The 18,521-nt window shown below is 35.1% G+C and overlaps 1 long non-coding RNA gene and 1 other non-coding gene across 2 annotated transcripts; one reads left to right on the top strand and one right to left on the bottom strand.

Moving 5' to 3' along the window:
* Nucleotides 1-2,208: 2,208 nt before the first annotated feature.
* On the top strand, nt 2,209-2,315 carry LOC147927059 (small nucleolar RNA R71). The gene has a single exon (XR_015583175.1). It is a non-coding gene; the product is annotated as a small nucleolar RNA R71 (small nucleolar RNA).
* A 4,262-nt stretch (nt 2,316-6,577) lies between these two features.
* On the bottom strand, nt 6,578-7,248 carry LOC147927058 (uncharacterized). Its single transcript, XR_015582093.1, has 2 exons — nt 7,107-7,248; nt 6,578-6,866 (listed from the first exon to the last, which is right to left on the bottom strand). It is a non-coding gene; the product is annotated as an uncharacterized LOC147927058 (long non-coding RNA).
* Between the last annotated feature and the right edge of the window lie 11,273 nt (nt 7,249-18,521).

Raw genomic sequence — 18,521 nt, 5'->3', positions numbered from 1 at the left:
CCTCCCATAAGCGCTTGTTTAAGGTCTATAGCTTGACCATGGTTTCAGGTGTCAAGTGATGGGAGGATGAGAACTCATATCAGAACAAGCTCTCCAATTCGTCATCTTAAGTTCCAGAACCTTTTTCAACATACCATCCACTGCTTCTTGGCCTTTCTCTTTAAACTCTGGAGTGAGGATGACTTTAACTTTAGAGAAAGGCCGAGATATTCCTTTACACTTCACCTTGTACTCAATGGTGTCTCTAACATATTTCTGGGGTACCAAGGTTATGTGAAGAGCTGGTATTACTCTCTCTATCTTCGGCTTGTCTCTCTTCTTAACCTTCTTAGAACTCTTCTCAGAAGATTGAGTGTCTCCATCCAGGACTTCGTTGACCTCATTCTTATCAGCACTCTCTCCCATTATCATGACATCCACCTCCTTCTCATGTTCTACAACTAGACAAAAGCCATATTGTATAGCTTTATTTGCAGTGATTGCATTGTAGAATACTTTATCATCAATGTTAGAGAAAGTGATCCTCTTATTAGGCAAGTCAACAACTGCTCCCACTGTTGCTAAGAAAGGTCTCCCAAGAATCAAAGGCATAACAGAACCCCTGCTCATTTCCACAACATGAAAATCTGTAGCAACCAAGCAATTCCCAACTCGAACATCTAAATTGTTAATGAAGCCTTGTGGAGTCGTGGTGACAGCATTTGCAAACTTAAGAGAGACCTTAGAAGCCATCATATCATCAATCCCCAATCTCTCTGCAACAGCCTTAGACAGTATGTTCACACTAGATCCAGTGTCACAAAGGGAATCCTCAAAGTTCACTCCTAAGATGGAGCATGGAACAACAAATTTTCCTGGATCCTCTAACGTTGGTAGTCTTTTCAAAACTGGAGCATGAATGCTCTTTTCTCGAGCCAAAAACGCCTTAACCTCCACCAAATCCTTTTCTTCAACCACAACATCATTGTAAACCTTCTTAAACAAAGAGATATGCTTTACTGCCTCTGTAAAGGGAATGTCAGCGATAAACTCACTTATAGCTTCTTTGTACTGGCCATACTTCTTTTCATCCAGAGGTTTCTTCACATGTCTTCTTGGAAAAGGAATTTTTGGCCTATAGGGCTTCGGTTCCACAAGAAGTGATTCCTTGGAATCTGCATCAGGAACAACTGAGCTAGGTTTTCCCATACCTGCAACAGGGACCGACTGGTCTGGACGTGGAGCGGTCGATCTGGAACTTTTTGAAACTAGTTCTGCGCCAATGATGGGATCGATCGATCTATAAGGAGGATCGGTCGATCCAACTTCTCTGGGGATCAAACTCGAATTATCAGAATGGATGGGACCGGCTGGTCTAGTCTCAGGATTGATCGATCCCGTCTCTGTGGAAGCCAAACATGAGTTGATCACAGCACAACTCAGCCCATCTTCGATCCCACCATGGAGTGTTATAGCATTGCATGACCCTTTGTTCTTAGAGCTAGAAGAAATAGCAGAGACTCTCTTATCAATGGAATCAACACGTGAACTCAACCTCTCAAATTTCCCATTCAAATCACTGTACATGCTATCAATCTTGACATTAATCTCAGCAGAACTTTTATTATGGCACTCCAACAGTGCTTGCATCATCAATTCGAGTTTGTTATCTTGTGGAGTTGTAGATGGGGCTTGGTATCCTTGGACATTTGAGCTACTAAATCCAGCACCTTTGTTCTGAAATCCTTGCGAGAAGTTACCTTATTGATTATGTGGAGGATACACTTGATCTTGAGGATTCTCAACGTTGGTGCTTCTGTAGGAGAGATGAGGATGATTTCTATAATTCTGATTAAACCCATGATTCTGATAGTTCCCTTGTCCTCCTACATAGTTCAGCTCCTCTGTCCCCTCAAAACCTGAATTTACTCCAACTTGCTGATATGCACCCGTCTGCCCGTCGCACATGTTGACAGCTTGCTGATCCCTCTTCAAAAGAAGGTCTACCTTGGACTCTTAATAACATCTAAATTCACGGAGCTAACAACACGCACAGAACGATCATACTCATGGCTATGATTGCTGTTACTCGCTGCAAGGTTTTCGATCAAGAGGTTTGCTTCAGCGGCAGTGTTAGTAGAAAAATCTCCTCTGCTGGCAGTATCGAGTGCCATCTGGTACTTCTGGTCAATTCCTCCATAGAAGATGTTCATAAGATTCTCTTGTGAAAAGCCATGATGAGGACAATCCCTCATATACTCCTTGAATCTCTCCCATGCTTCACAAAAAGACTCTATACCACTTTGTGAGAAGGTAGTGATCTTTCTCCTTAACATAGATGATCGTGATTTAGTGTAGAAGTGGTTTAAAAACACTGCTCTACACTGCTTCCAAGTGGTAAGTGATCCTCGGTCCAAGAGATTTAGCCATCTCAAAGCCTTATCTCCTAAAGAGAATTGGAACAAATTCAACATGAGGTAATCATATGGAACTCCATTAGACCTTGTTGTACTAGCCAATCTCTCAAAAGCTTCAATATGGTCCAGAGGGCTCTCTGAGGCTAATCCATTAAACACATGATTCTAAACCAAATTGATGATACTGTGTTTAATCTCATAATCTTGTCTCGCAGGAGCAGGAGGTTGAATCGCAGACCGATTCGCAAATAGCCTGTTGTGAGAATCTTTGTTCCTCAAAGTAGTTCGTCTTGCTGGTGGATTCAGCTCAGCTGCATTATGCTCTTGTGGTGCAGGAGGAGGAGGCGGAATAATGACCTCTTGAGGGTTAGGCTGATGACCATCTGGATTCTGTCCATCCTCCATCTTGTCAGCTTTAGCTTTCGCTTTCCTGTTTTCTCGTTCGAGTAGGGCTAACTCTTCGTTTCGCAGATTACGCAAATCAGTAGGCTTGTGGCTTCTTGTTTGCATGCACCTGAAACACAAGAGAAAGAACACAATAACTAATTAGTAAATAAAAAATAAATAAACCTTAGACTAAATTCAATTCTAAAATTTCAAAGGCAACGTTTGGTCCCCGGCAACGGCGCCAAATTGATCCAAGGTCAATTAATAACCCAAAGCACACTCAACCACGATCTAGTGGTGTCGTCGTAGCACTTTAGAGTCGAATCCACAAAGACCAAGCGATGCCCTATGAAATTATATAGATCAAATAAAGCTAAGGCAATGAGAAAGATTGTATTTCAAGTAACCGAATAAAACAGAAAATAAATAAGAGTTTCGAATTCAAAGGAAGATATTGGGTGTAGGGAATCAGTTAGGGGAAATGATCACGAAATTAGATGATGGATTGGGATAGCATTAAATACCGTTCTTGAACTCAAATCCTGAATGTAAAGCTAACCTACTGTCGCAGCATTAGTTATCTAAGCAAGGAATTGAATAAACTCTGAACCGTCGTTTGAATCTAACAATCCTAGCAAGCAGTAAGTTCAAGTTTGATTATGTTCACAAGGTGCCTTAACTTCAACCTTTGTTGGCTAAGGATCACCTTGCTCACCTAAGTTCTTTTCAAGCAATTCAACAACACTTTTGATGCCTAGATGAATTAAACCTATGATCATAAACTAGGTAGCTAATCTAGTTTAAGCAATAAGAATACAAATAGATGAAGAACACAATAGATTAATCCCAAATCTAGCAACCTAAGTTCAGAGAATCATGAAACCCCTTTTTGAAACCCAAAACCCAACAGAGAGACTACTCAGACATCAAAACACAGCAATCACAAATCAAATATGAAGAAAACATGTTTGAATTGCAAAGAGAAATAAAATGGTTCAGAATTCTTCTCCAAAGGGTTCGAAAGGATAAGAGATCTTCTCCCAAAGATTACAAGTGCTCAAAGGCTGCGTAGAATAAAACTTATGTCTTTGGAGGCCGAGCCTCTAACTTAAATCTTAAATATCAAAATAAAACCCTAAAAGTCGGGTTGAAACAAAAAAGGAAAACTTGCTTTGGGTACGGGACTGGTCGATCCCAAATGCGGATCAGCCGATCCTGCACGCTTTTCTCTGTTTGCTCCATCTGCTTGCTAGTCCAACCAGTCTTCACTAAATTGACTTCAGATGCTTTTTTTCATCCCCAAAACACTCAGTTTCCTTCCAAAGTAGCCTAGAACCTATACAGACTCACAAAAGACTAAAAACACTCTAAAAGCACACTTTGACTCAATAAAAGACTCATAACAAACCTAAAAACTATAGTTAAACCCTATAAAATGCAGACACATCATAGAGATATTTCTCATTTTGGAGTGACTAAAAAAAATTCAGACTACTTAAATTGTTGGGTCTATCAAAAGGCAGAACCCTCCAAAAATAGGCGTATGCCACACTTAGCGTGGAGAGCACATGGTATCAATATAATAAAACTAGAATGTTTCTCACCTGATGTTGACACCTAGGATTTTTAAACTCTTCTCAGCATGACACATCATTAAAAACTTACTCTAATCAAATTATAACAATTAATACAATTAAGCATTATGTTCCAATAAAAATCAATCTCCTTTACACGTCACTTTTTCTCCCTCCTCCTGATCGTGGCCGTAGCCGCTATGTCAATCCTTCTCAAATTGATGATTGAAGTTGAAGTGAAGAAGAATTCGATCAAAAGAACAAATCCAAAAACGTTTCATATGAAAAATCCTTTAGGGTACGTTTAAGGTTATGAAGGATCTTGAAAAAAGGGAGCGAGCTATAACGAATCCAGATAAAGGAAGGATGGTTGGAGAAATACACTTGATTCTATCTACACTTTCTGTGAGGACACATCAGCTTTAACATTCAAGTTGGTGTTGACACATCAATTTAAACAGTTAACCCATCAAAATATAAATATTAATACAACTCAGCATATACGGCCAATAAAAATTGAATTACGCTTGGACAACCAATCTTGGAGTTCTCTTTTAATTATTAATGTTTGGTTGAAAGAAAAATTGAATTATGCTCCACATGTACTATGTCTCTCACATATTTTTTAAATAAAAACATGCGTGTCCAACCAAGCCCACAACACAATTAAAAAAAACTCAATATTAACATATATTTTTCAAGTTTGTATCTTCTCAAATAGTTAGTTACAAGAAAAAGACATAGGCTATGCTGGGAACAAAAAGAATGAAGAGGAATAGGAATAAAAAAGAATGATCAGGAAAAAAATAATAATAAAACAGGAATGAGTAGGAAAATTTATCAAATTTGAAGAGGAACAATTTTCTTCTACGATTCTTAAGAAAAAAAAAAGAATCAGTAGGAATAGTGTGGGGACCATACATATATTAAAACTTAAAAAATAAATTACTTCTAAATGGTAACAAAAATGAGGAACAACACATTCAGTTTCATTCCTTGTCTAAAAACTGGTCATTAATTGGACCCGTAATAAACCTAAATAAGAACTCCTCTTTTTAGTCGCGGCTTCATTCTATTTTTTCCGATTCGAATTCCACCGAGTTAAGCAAAAACCAAGATTGTAAATCATGTGGAAAATAAAACACATGGCCATCCTGAATCTAATGACTGTTTTATGAGTTTTGTTTTTCTGATTTACCTTTGTGTTCGAGGTTTTGGGTAGAAGAGAAGTTTTGATTTTTCTTGACTGAATCTTGTTACCAATTCGGTATTTGCTGATTCGAGGGTAGAAGGGAAATTTGATGCTTTGGGAGTATTTCTTTGTTAGGTGATTGATGATTATGAATAAAGTCGACAACTTTACAATGTACACAAGTTCTGGCTTGTGAACATTGTCCAATTGGTATGGAACTATAGGATTTAGCTCAAAGGTGTTTGCTTTAGATATATTACTGAATTATTTTATTAATTGAACTACAGTTTGATATCGAATTGAATATGTGAGCTAGCCCTAGGCATTTAATCCGAAACCGAACAAACCGATCTGAATAAACCTATCCAAATCGGTTTCGGTTTATCTGTTAAAACCGATCGGTTTCTGTATAGATTGGAAATCGAATTTCAGTTTTAAACCTATCCGAACCGAAATCCAATCGGTTATCCGCTAAACCGAATATATATTAAATTTCTATGCATTTGGGTTTATGAATTGAAATTATTTTCGGGCCTTGTTAGAAGCCCATTAACCATTAATGGAATCGAACCTTTCACCTTGAAGATAAAAGGACAAGTTCTAGCCAACTAAGCTGTCTCGACTTTTTGATTTTACTCTCCAAATGATATATATAATGCATTCGGTTTAAGTTTGAATTTTTTTAAAAAATTGAAAACGATCCGAATCTAAACGAATCTGAACCGATCCAATCCGAAAAACAGTCGGATTCTAAATGGATTCTATATATCCCAATCCAAAAAATCCAATCCAATCCAAACCCAAAATCCGAACGCCCATGGCTTCTGAGCTTATATTCAGGGCAGAGTTTCTTTTGTTTAATTTTGCTTAATCTGGAATTAAGTTTTTGAAAATTTTATTTATTAATTGTAGTTTAAGAATGCTAAACCAATCGAAGGAACCTTATTTGGTACACAGAAGAGTTTGGCACAGATTAAGCAGAATTCATTAACATCAACATTAGTGGATAAGCAAAGGGTTGAGTTAGCTAGGAAGAATGTGAGAACTCTTCATAACAATTTTTGAAGGTGATTAGGTGAACAATTGTGTTTTAGAAAATATTATATATCGTTTGTTCAAAAAAAATATAAAAATTTATATAATATGACTAAACTAGCTAGCTTAGTTTAACTGGCAACACGAATGAGAAAAAGATAGAACCTATGAGACGAAAGTCTACTTGATATGAGCAGAAGCCATGGTATGGAAGTTCTCTCATGATCCATCTGCACCGAATTGGTTTTAGATTGCTAAAACCTCTTAATCTCAACAATTTCCCTACAAAGAAAAAACTATGATTTCAATTTGTCTACAAAAGCTAAATAGAGAAGCCAAGAACATGGTCAATAAACCATGTCAATTATCTAGATAAATCCACTAAAAGAACAAGACAAGTCAATAGAAAATAACATCTATAGATCCAAAGAAATGCCTAAGCATGCAGCTGTCAAATCAATAAAATCAATATGGAAATCAAATTGACCGATTCCTAGAAATACATGATTGGAGTTAACTAACACGACTTTGAGTTGAGAAGAATAGCTTTGTTTTCAAGAATTGGTGACTTTGAGCGGAGTAAGAGTTAAAGTATATGTGAGTCAACATGGTGTGACATGAGGTGAAGAGAGACAACAAGGATGAGATTAGGAGAGTGTCTCTTGTTCAGGAGGCCGACGCTTTCACAAGCTATATATATCTACAAATAATAACTTTTCTAACAATAAAAGAAAACACTATATAACAATTATATGATTAAATATGTATAGATTACAAAAAGTACACCACAAATTCAAACTACACTAATACATATCTCCCATAAAAATTAAAGAAAATAAAAGAGAACATACATTAAAGTTAGTTAGGCTATTTATACAATTAAGTATTTAAGTTTACTCGATTTAAATGTAAATATTTATAAACTATCTTAAATTTTAGATTTCTCTACTTTTAGTTTATTAATATATTTTTCTATCATATCATTGTACCATAGTTTTTACAGTTAATCCAATTCTTAAAAATTTATTTTTTCAATAGTTTAATATATCTATAAATAATTACAAAAAGTATCTCGCGGCGTAGCTGTTTAGTAAAAGACGAAGGAATAGTTTGCTTTGTGCTCACCACATGGCTGTGAGGTTTGTAATTAAGGAGATGAGAGTTAATTACTATAGGTTTCAACTGTCAAACTCTCTTAGGGGGTGTTATTTAACAAAGGTTTTTAATGGATTTAAAACATTAATAGATTTCAGAGTCCAATGGTTTTAGAAATGCATTGAACGTGGATTTGGATGTCATTAGTGGATTTGAAAAGCATTACTCATGGTTTTGAAAGTCATTTACTAGTAGACTTTTTTTTTTTAAAGTTTTGAAGGTAAATAAAAAAATATAACTTATCCATAAATTATTGTGTTGTGAATTAAAACCAAAAAAAAAACATTACATTACCTTAGTTGGTATTGCAACTGTTAAAATATAAAATTAAACTAATAAAATTATTAAAATCTTACATTAAAAAGTAAATTCATAACAAAATAAATACTTAAACTGCCATAAATCATTATTCTCACTTCTAGTTTTCATAACTTGTTCAGCAACATCAGTAATAATAGCTTCCAAAGCAGCCAAAGCGTTGCTCTGTATTTCAATCGGACCTCTGTATTGTCCTTCTCTTCTAATAGCACTCAAATCTTTCTCAAACACCAACACATCGAACCCTTTCTTCTTCGCAGCTAAAGCAAACACCAAACCTCCGATTCCACCTCCGGCAACTAAAACCCTCGATTTCTTCTTCTTCTCCGTCCCTGACTCTCGCTTCTCCTCATCTAACGCCGTCGCCGCCTTTACTCCGACCAAACCTCGACGGCTCCTAAGCCCTCCTCCTCCTCCTGCTGATTTCCCGGTAAAGGATGATAAATCTAAGTAAAACTGTTTAGAAATGGGACTAAACACATGTGTCCTCGTGAAATCAAGCTTTGATGGAGATGGGTTGATTGAATAGCAAAACGGAGTTGAACCCATCTCGAACTTAAACTGCTTAAATCATTATTCCTGAAGAAAATAACGAAAATTTCATAGTCAAAATAATAACAACGACAATGATGGTGATGATGACGATGATGACCATGATGACGACGATAATGACGATGATGACGAATCACCAGATATTATCGATCAGGAGAGATACCTATGAGAAGTGTGAGAGAGATGAAATACTTAAAAATTGTTAGGATTGTGTTTGTTCATGTTTTGGATGTAAAATACTTTAAAATCTAAAGTGAAACAAAATCCATTGGAAATAGAATAACAATGATTTTACAAGTGATTTAAAATCATCCAACAAATATTAAATCCAATAACAGCAGATTTTATTGTATTTTTTTAAATACCTAATTGAATAACACTGGATTTTGAAATACATCTAACTCCCTTAAAATCCAGGGTTGAATAACACCCCCTTAGTCTCCGATGTGGGATAGGTGAATTTTCATCCTCGTTAAAAGGCTTTTTGTGGGTATTTAAAGGCCCAATATTTACTAGCTTTAATTGGACCTATTTTTTTGTTCGTTTTCTTTTCTTTTTGGTATTAAGATATATGTTCCTGCACATGCACACAAAGTTCCCTCTTGAGACTACTATCGCGGATACGCGCGGTTGCTTGTTTAATTTTGATGTTACTAGGTGTTAGCTCACGCTATTCTTACATAATCGCTATTTTATTTTTAAAAAATAATATAAATTAATATGTTATTATTATTTTATTTTTTCAGTGTTATTATTTTAAATAAAGTAAAGCAATAAAATTTGTTTTGATGATAATATCTTTAGTGCAATTAAATCATATTATATCTTACATGCCATATGCCATATATTTTTGTAGTTGTAGTCATATTTCAAAATCATTGTGATATATATTTTCATAAAATTTATTTTGTGGTGTTAATTATGCATATTTTTATATTTATTTATGGTGATATCTCTTACAATACATATGAGATATAACAACATTTGATATTGGTGGGAGAGGACGAGAGAATGATTATTTATAGATGATAATCCAAATTAGATAATAGAGATGAATCTTTAAAAATAAGAAAAATATAAAATATATAGAATACTTTTTAAATTAAAATATAGAATCAAACTCTTACAACACATATGAGATATAACAAAATTTGATACTGGTGGGAGAGGAGGAGATAATGATTACTTATAAGATGTTAATCCAAATTACATAATGGAGATGAATCTTTAAAAATAAGAACAATGTAAAATATATATCATGCATTCTGTAAAATTATAATTTAGAATTAAAATTTTACAATGATATTTCATTTGGTTTTTTGTAACCTATACAACAAAAATAAGAAATCAAAAACAAAAAAAAATGAAAAATGATTTGAGGTATTGTGGAAGAGAATGAGAGAATGTGAAAATGAAAAAGTAAAAGAATGCTAATATGAGAAAATGAGAGAATGCTTATTTATATGATAAAAATTGATAGAAGTTATATTTAGAATTATGGGAGTTACGATTATAATTTATTGTGTTTGAATAAATTGAGTAGTGGAATATGATTAATACATAATTTCTTTTATTTCAGTTATAATTTTATTTTAATATGTGAGTTATTTTATTGGGTTAATTGGGTCTTAAATATTATTTAAAGCAATCAAACAAATAAAAAATAAAAAGATTAGAAAGCATTATATAAAAATCAACCAATAAGGAGAGATCAAAACCTTACTTTTATATATATGATTTTGATTTGAAGTTTTATTTTACATTAAAAAAATTCTATAATACCTTTAAAATGATTTCACTTTTATTTGTTATATTGTTAGACTTTGGTTATTATCCAGCGATACCATTCACCACTACGCCCATATAGTCTATTAATTTTGTCGAGATAGCACATCAAAAACATATTGTGTTTTTTTTTCACACAAGCAATATATAGTGAAAATAGTCAAAAACAACTCCAACTATTTGCGATACGCTTTTTTAAACCTAAATTTTAACACCCTGCAAATAACAACATGAACTGTATTAAATTTAAATTTGCTATCTAAATGTTAGGATAAAGGATGTTTTCCTATTGTTTAGCTAGTGTATATTATGTCAATATTTTCTACTTGGAGATCACGTCTATTGTACCTATATATATTCTACGTTTATCAATAATACAAACATATTTTTTTGGGATTCACATGGTAGCAGAGCCATAAAATAATAGAAAAAACCCTAAATTCCTAAAATCTTCCGCCGTTTGTTCTTCTTCTTCTCAAGCACACAAATTTTTTTTTTCTTTCGATTCTACTACTAAATCATGTCTAGCGATACTGCTTCCGCTCTTTCTACTACTACTACTACTAAGGAGTCTATTACATCATCTCCATACTACCTCTCTTCTAATGATCAGCCACACCATGTTCTTACTCCGTTTCTTCTCAACGGAAAAAATTATGAGAAGTGGGCCAAGATTGCGCGTAACAATCTCGCTGCCAAGCACAAACTTGGTTTAGTTGATGGTTCGCTTCTCAAACCGTCACATGATTCCCCGGACTACCAACGGTGGATACAAGTCAACTCGATGCTCTGTGGCTGGCTCTATGCGAGTTTAGATCCTCAAGTCCAGAAGATGATCTCCTTTGTTGACAACGCAAAGGTTCTTTGGGACACCTTGCGTGTTTGATACTCTATCGGTAATGCTTCACGTGTTCATCAAATAAAGTCTTCTATCGCTCGTTGTGCTCAAGATGGACAAACCGTTGCTGACTATTTTGGGAAGCTCAAGGTGATGTGGGATGATCTCGACGATTTTGAGCCCTTCCTTGACTGCTTTTGTAGCTCTCCGTCGTGTCCTCAACGTCTCAAGCAACAAGTTTGTCGCGATCTCGAGCGTATCCATCATTTTCTCATGGGACTCGATGCATCTCGGTTTGGTACTACGCGTACCAACATACTGAGTCGTCTTAACCACGATACCGACATGAGGCTTGATCATGTTTATTCTGAAGTTATCGCTGAAGAACGACATCTCATTGTTGCACGATCTAAGGAAGAACGCATTGATGCTATTGGTTTTGCTGTTAAAGCCGGTGTGAATGTTATTGCATCTGTTACTCGTCTAAATCAAGGACCATGTACTCATTGTGGCCGCACTAATCACTCGGTTGAGACATGTTTTGAACTTCATGGATTATCCGATTGGTTGATCGAGAAGCATGGTGATTCTCACAGTGGTTTCCGTAACGAGTCTGCTCGTGGTTGGGGTCGTGGCTCGTACAGAGGACGCGGTCGTGGTCGTTCGTCTTCTTCTTCTTATCGCGCTAACAATGCTCAAGCTCACGTATCTCCTGCTGATGATCTCTTGGATATTCCCGGTGTGAGTAAAGAGACATTGTCTGTGATTGTGAACTTGCTGAAATCCGATCAATCAACTAGCAATGACAAACTTTCTGGTAAGTCTACCTATGTTGAATTGTTACTTGACTCTGGAGCATCTCATCACATGACCGGTGATGATGAGCTACTTGTGGAGACTCATGATATTCCTCGTAGCGTTATTGTTCTTCCTAATGGGAACCACACCTTTGCTACTAAAGAAGGAACAATGCTCCTTGGTGATCATGTTCAACTTAACCGTGTTCTCTATTTTCTCGATCTCTCTTGCACTATCTTGTTATGCTGTGTTCACTGATGCATTTTGTGCTATACAGGACCGCACTTTGAAGATGCTGATTGGCGCCAGTGAAGAGAGAGATGGAGTTAATCATTTTCGTGGGGCAGTTTCCGCAAAGACTCATCATGTCACAACATCTACAAAGTCTCGCTGGCATGAGCGTTTGGGGCATCCGTCTTCGAAGATCCTTTCTAGTTTTTTCTCTACTTATCATGATCTTGCACCTCCTAGTTGTGATAGTAGTGGTTTTTGCGAAGTTTGTATTCAAGCTATACAAACAAGATCAGTTTTTCCTGATAGTACTAATAAAGCAGAAGAGGTTTTTTCTTTGATACGTTGTGATGTGTGGAGTCCTTACAAACTTGCTTCTACTTGTGGAGCTCACTATTTTCTAACTATTATGGAAGATCATTCTCGGGCTGTATGGACTTATCTTCTCCTAGCCAAAAGTGAAGTTGCAACTCACCTTAAGCAGTTTGTCGCTATGGCTTCGCAACAGTTTGGTAAAAAGATAAAAGTAGTTTGTAGTGACAATGGGAGTAAGTTTATGAGTCTACGCTCTTTCTTCAAGGATCATGGTATTCAACACCAAACCTCTTGCGTATACACTCCTCAACAAAATGGTAGAGTTGAATGCAAACATCGCCACATCCTCAACATGGCGCGTTCTCTTCTCTTTCAGGCTGACTTGCCCACTAAGTTTTGGGGTGAAAGTATCCTCACCGCTGAATATCTGATCAATCGTACACCTACTCCATTACTTAATGGTAAGACACCGTACGAGATTCTTCACTCTACTCCTCCTATGTATGCTCATCTGCGTGTGTTTGGCTGCATGTGCTTTGCCAAACGACATTCATCCCATCATGATAAATTTGAAGAACGAGGACGCAAGGGTATCTTTATGGGTTATCCTCATACTCAAAAAGGTTGGCGAGTCTATGATATGGAGACTCATGATTTTTTTGTTTCTCGTGATGTTATCTTTAATGAGGACGTTTATCCGTTTGCAAAGGCGCAAATATCCTCTTCGACACCTCTTTCTCCGATTATGCCAGCTCTGGTTCTTGCTGATGACGAGTTCCTTGATGAGGTCACACCACCCAACGTCGTAGACAGGGGGAGCATCGTATTACCCTCTCCGGGTTCGTCTCCTGCTCCAATTTCTCCTTCTTCTCCTGTTGATGAATCCACTATTCCTCTTGATCTTTCTGCTGATGTTTCTGATGAGGGCTCTGGTGATGCTTCTGCGGGTTGTGATCTTGGTACTGAACCGCTTGGTCGCGCTCATAGACAACAACAGAGGTCTACTCGTCTCAAACCATATGTTACTTACTCTGCATGTCATGATGAAACTCTCGTCTCTCTCAAGCCTGCGTCCTCTCCAGCATCTTCAGGTACTTGTTTCTATCCTATAGCACACTATGTATCTTGTGACATGTTTAGTTCTGCCCATCAGCGGTTTCTTGCGGCTGTGACTATGGTCGATGAACCCATAACTTATAAGCAGGCTGTTCAAATCCTTGAATGGCGCGAAGCTATGCGCAAAGAGATTGATGCTTTGGAACTTAATGAGACATGGACACTTACGCATTTACCACCTGGTGCAAAGGCTCTCGGTTCCAAAATGGGTGTATCGTCTTAAATTTAACTCTGATGGCACACTGGAGAGGTATAAGGCTCGATTGGTTGCTCTTGGTAACCATCAGAAAGAAGGTGTTGATTTTACAGATACATTTGCTCCTGTTGCTAAGCTACAAACGGTTCGCACATTGCTTGGAGTGGCTGCGGTTAAGAATTGGGAGCTTCACCAAATGGATGTGCATAATGCCTACTTACATGAAGACCTCGACGAAGACATTTACATGAAACCACCTCCAGGGTTTCTTCCCGACGATCCCTCTCTTGTGTGTAAGCTTAAGAAGTCTATTTATAGTCTCCGACAGGCTCCTCGCTGCTGGTTCTCCAAGTTATCTACCGCACTTCTTGACTATGGCTTTGTTCGGTCTCATAAAGACAACTCACTTTTCTCTTACACTCGCAGGTCTGTTGTTCTTCATGTCCTTGTTTATGTGGAAGATTTGATTGTCTCTGGTAATGACTCTACGCTCCTCTCGTCCTTTAAGGCCTATTTGAGTCGCTGTTTCAAGATGAAAGATCTTGGTGCTTTGAAGTATTTCCTTGGCATCGAAGTTGCCCGTGGACCTGATGGAATTTTTCTCTCCCAGCGGAAATACTGTCTTGATATTATTGATGAATGTGGTCTCACGGGTTCTCAGCCTGCTGATACTCCATTAGAGCAGAATCATAAATTGCTGTCATCTACGAGTAAACCGTTCTCTGCACCTGACCAATATCGTCGTCTTGTTGGGCGCCTTGTGTATCTTACGCATACTCGTCCTGAGCTGAGTTATGCGGTGAACATTCTGGCCACGTTCATGCAAACTCCACTTATGGATCATTGGGACTCTGCTCTGCAGTTGGTTTGTTATTTAAAATCCTCGCCGGGCCAAGGAATTGTTCTCTCTTCTACTTCTTCACTTCAGATTAATGCCTACTGTGATTCGGACTATAATAAGTGTCCAACTACCCGTCGTTCTCTCACTGGTTATATGGTTATGCTTGGTGACTCTCCTCTCATTTGGAAGACTAAGAAACAATCACGTGTGTCTCTCTCCTCGTCTGAAGCCGAATATCGGGCTATGGCCATGACTTGTACGGAACTCTTGTGGCTTAAAGAAATTCTTGAGTTTCTTGGTGTCTCGCATTCTCACCTATGCGTCTATTTAGTGATAGTAAAGCTGCTCTCCATATTGCGGCTAATGCGGTGTTTCATGAGCGTACGAAACATAATCGAAAGAGATTGTCATTTCATTCGGGATAAAATTGCATCTCGGACCATTGCTACTGCTTATGTTAATACTCATGAACAACCGGCTGATATTTTTACCAAGGCGTTGGGTCGTGATCAGTTTCAATATTTACGGTCCAAGTTGGGCGTTTTTAATTTACACGCTCCACCTTGAGGGGGAGTGTTAGGATAAAGGATGTTTTCCTATTGTTTAGCTAGTGTATGTTATGTCAATATTCTCTACTTGGAGATCACATCTATTGTACCTATATATATTCTACGTTTATCAATAATACAAACATACTTTTCTGGGATTCACACTAAACTATAAAAATGTTGTCAATTTCAGCGTCTTTTCAAACAATGTTAATTCAGAGTTTATCGGTGTTGAGTCAGACGATCCGTAACATCCATATAGCATTGGGACTTACCAAAACTACGTCGTTTCGGTCATTTTTGAGTGTGTTGTGGCAAGAAATGATCAAAAATGAAGTCTCACAACACACCCGAAAAAGGATTTCAATACCCTATTTTTTGTCAAACGCTTTGTATCTTGCCACAACACACCTAAAAATAACCAAAATGACTTAGTGTTGGTCAGTCTCGGTGCCATATGAAAGCCACTAGTTGTTTGACTCAGTACCGTTAAACTCTAACTTAACACCGTTTGAGCAGATATTGAAATTGACAATATTTCATATAGTTTAGGTAGCAAATTTAAATTTTAGTACAATTCAAGTTGTTATTTGCTGGATGTTGAAGTTTAGGTATGAAAAAACGTTCGACAAATAGTTGAGATTGATTTTAGTCGTTCAACAAATGTGTCTACTTACTTTTGCATATAAAGAGAAAAGAATTTTAGTACAATTCAAGTTGTTATTCTTTTCTCTTTATATCCAAATGTGTCTACTTACTTTTATTCTTTTCTCTTTATATCCAAATATATCTACTTACTTTTGCATATAAAGAGAAAAGAATACTTGGATCCAAACTAACACACCCATGCACAAAATAATTTATTTTATGTTTAATATTGATGGAGAACTAAAACGTTACGCATATGTCAGTGTTCTTTTTTACCAAAAAGAAAGCTGGAAATCTAGTTTTCTCCAAATCAAAAGTTCAAAACCTATATCTCTCCAAATTAATAGTTCAAGATCTATTAACCCACAACCTCAGATTTTGTCGGTTTAATGTTTGTTTGACCAACTATTATAGAAAATAAACCAAAGAGAATCAGATGTTGACCAAATTTTTATTTAACCCCAACTCAAACCTAAAACAGGTCTAGAAAATAGTAAACGATAATTAGAAATCAAATGCACAGAGATAAGTCACGCCCAAAATAACCAAACCGAAACCAAAATCGAATCAAAAAAAGAAAGAGGGAATCAAACTGAATAGAGAACCGAATAGGTATCTGAAATACCCAATATTATATATCCAAAATATTTATTACTAGGATATATCCCGTGCTTAAAGCACGGGTCAACATTTTTTAAAAATTTATAATATAATAATAAAATTATTGTTTTATTTAAAAAAAATATATATTTTGTTTGAGATAATATTTATTTTGAATTGTTATATAAATCTATTAGTCTATTTGAATACTTATTATTTTAGAATATTATAGTATTTTATTTTTGATGTATTATTACATTTTTATATTGTTTATTTGTTGTATTTGCATCATTATTTTATAAAATAAAAAATAGTAATTTTAATATTATAATTGTCAGCAAATAAAAAATATTAAATTATCATTTATATAAATTTAGTTTTACTAACCCGCCGATGTGGAAATTAAAACACACATTTTCATACATTGAGTAATACATTTTCATTTTTAAAAATTCAAATCACAACATATGCAGAAAAATATGCATTTTATTAATTATAAGTATTATATGAAAATTCCAAACAATTTGTAAATAAAATAAAATAAATATGATAGGAGAATCATAATTTAGTTATTAAAAATAATTGTATTGTATACTTGGATATAAAATCTTAGTTTTTAAAATCCTGATTGGTTTATATATATTTTTAAAAAAATAATTAGTAATTTCGTCCATAATTTATTAGAGAAAGAAAATATTTTTTTAGATTTTTTAATATTTGATCTGTGAGTGTTTTTTATTTTTAATTAATTATATTTATTTAAATAGTTAATTAAGCTTAATTAATTTTTTCTAATGGCAATTGAATGTAATTTTTTACACATTTTAAGGTTAGTTTCATATTTGTACTTCTCAATTAATATAGTAGCATATTTAGATTTGATATAATCCAATTACCAAAATTACAATTATAAATCCATCCATATCAAATATTTTTAACAAAAATAACAAAAATATCTAGAATAACCAAGCATCCGAAGTTTTTAGACATAGGCCATGAATGTTTGGAAGATATTAAGAGGGTTTTAGATTATAGATTATAGTTTTTAGATTATAGCTTTTTGTTTTTGGTTTTCAGATTTTGTAAAAAAAAAAAGGAAAATTGAAAAAAAAGTTTTCAGTGGAAATTCTCAAAAACCCATCAAAAAAGGATTTTGGATTTTGTGAAGAATAGTAAAATTTCTTAGAATCAGGATTCTCTATTTTTTAGGAAATCAACTTTTTTCAAAATCTTGAATGGTTAAAAAATGGATTTTTGGAAAAACTAAGCCAAAAACTAGTTGAAAAACCATAACCATTTAATGCCATAGTTGACAAAATTTGATCAGATTTCAAACTTAAATCATTTTTATAAAAAAAATTAACTAATTCAAAACTTATTCTTAATATGAAGAGCGTTCAGCAGTTTAAATTTATCGAGAGATGGAGGGAGAAACAAATATTAGTGGTATAAAACTACATTTATCAGAGAATGGTTGTGAAAGAAATAAGAAACAAAAAAAGGAGAGAACCAGAGAGAAGAATTTATCTACTTGTACATATTCCCTTGTTTTCTTTGTCAGATACATTTAATGCGTTTTTAGGCGTTACATTTAATAATATAGTCAAATAAAGACACTTTTTTATGTACCAACAAAAAAAAAGACATATTTTAGTATCATTTATGATATATACTGTACGTGGGGTTCTTGTGACTGCATTAATAAAAATATGATTTTTAAAAAAAATTTGATTGAGACGAATTTTTATGATCCAGTAACTAGTTATAAGAGGAGCTTCGAAAATCTAAATGAAAACGATAACTTCTCTCTCGGTATGAGAGGCTCAGGAAGCAAAATCATGTTTTTCACCTTACCTATGGCTATGTATGAAAAAACCATAAATTCATTAAGAAGATGAAGGTTACTTGTTGTTCAAGGAAACTCCAACATAATTTAGATAATACCCATATCATGAGTTTGGCATAACAGTTAGGAAAATGGAAAAAAGAAAAGAGC

Source organism: Camelina sativa, chromosome 15, assembly GCF_030686135.1.
Source record: "Camelina sativa cultivar CO46 ecotype springtype chromosome 15, ASM3068613v1".
Taxonomy (NCBI): Eukaryota; Viridiplantae; Streptophyta; class Magnoliopsida; order Brassicales; family Brassicaceae; genus Camelina; species Camelina sativa.
The sequence above is the reverse complement of the archived record's forward strand: the minus strand, read 5'-3'. Positions and strand labels throughout refer to the sequence as shown.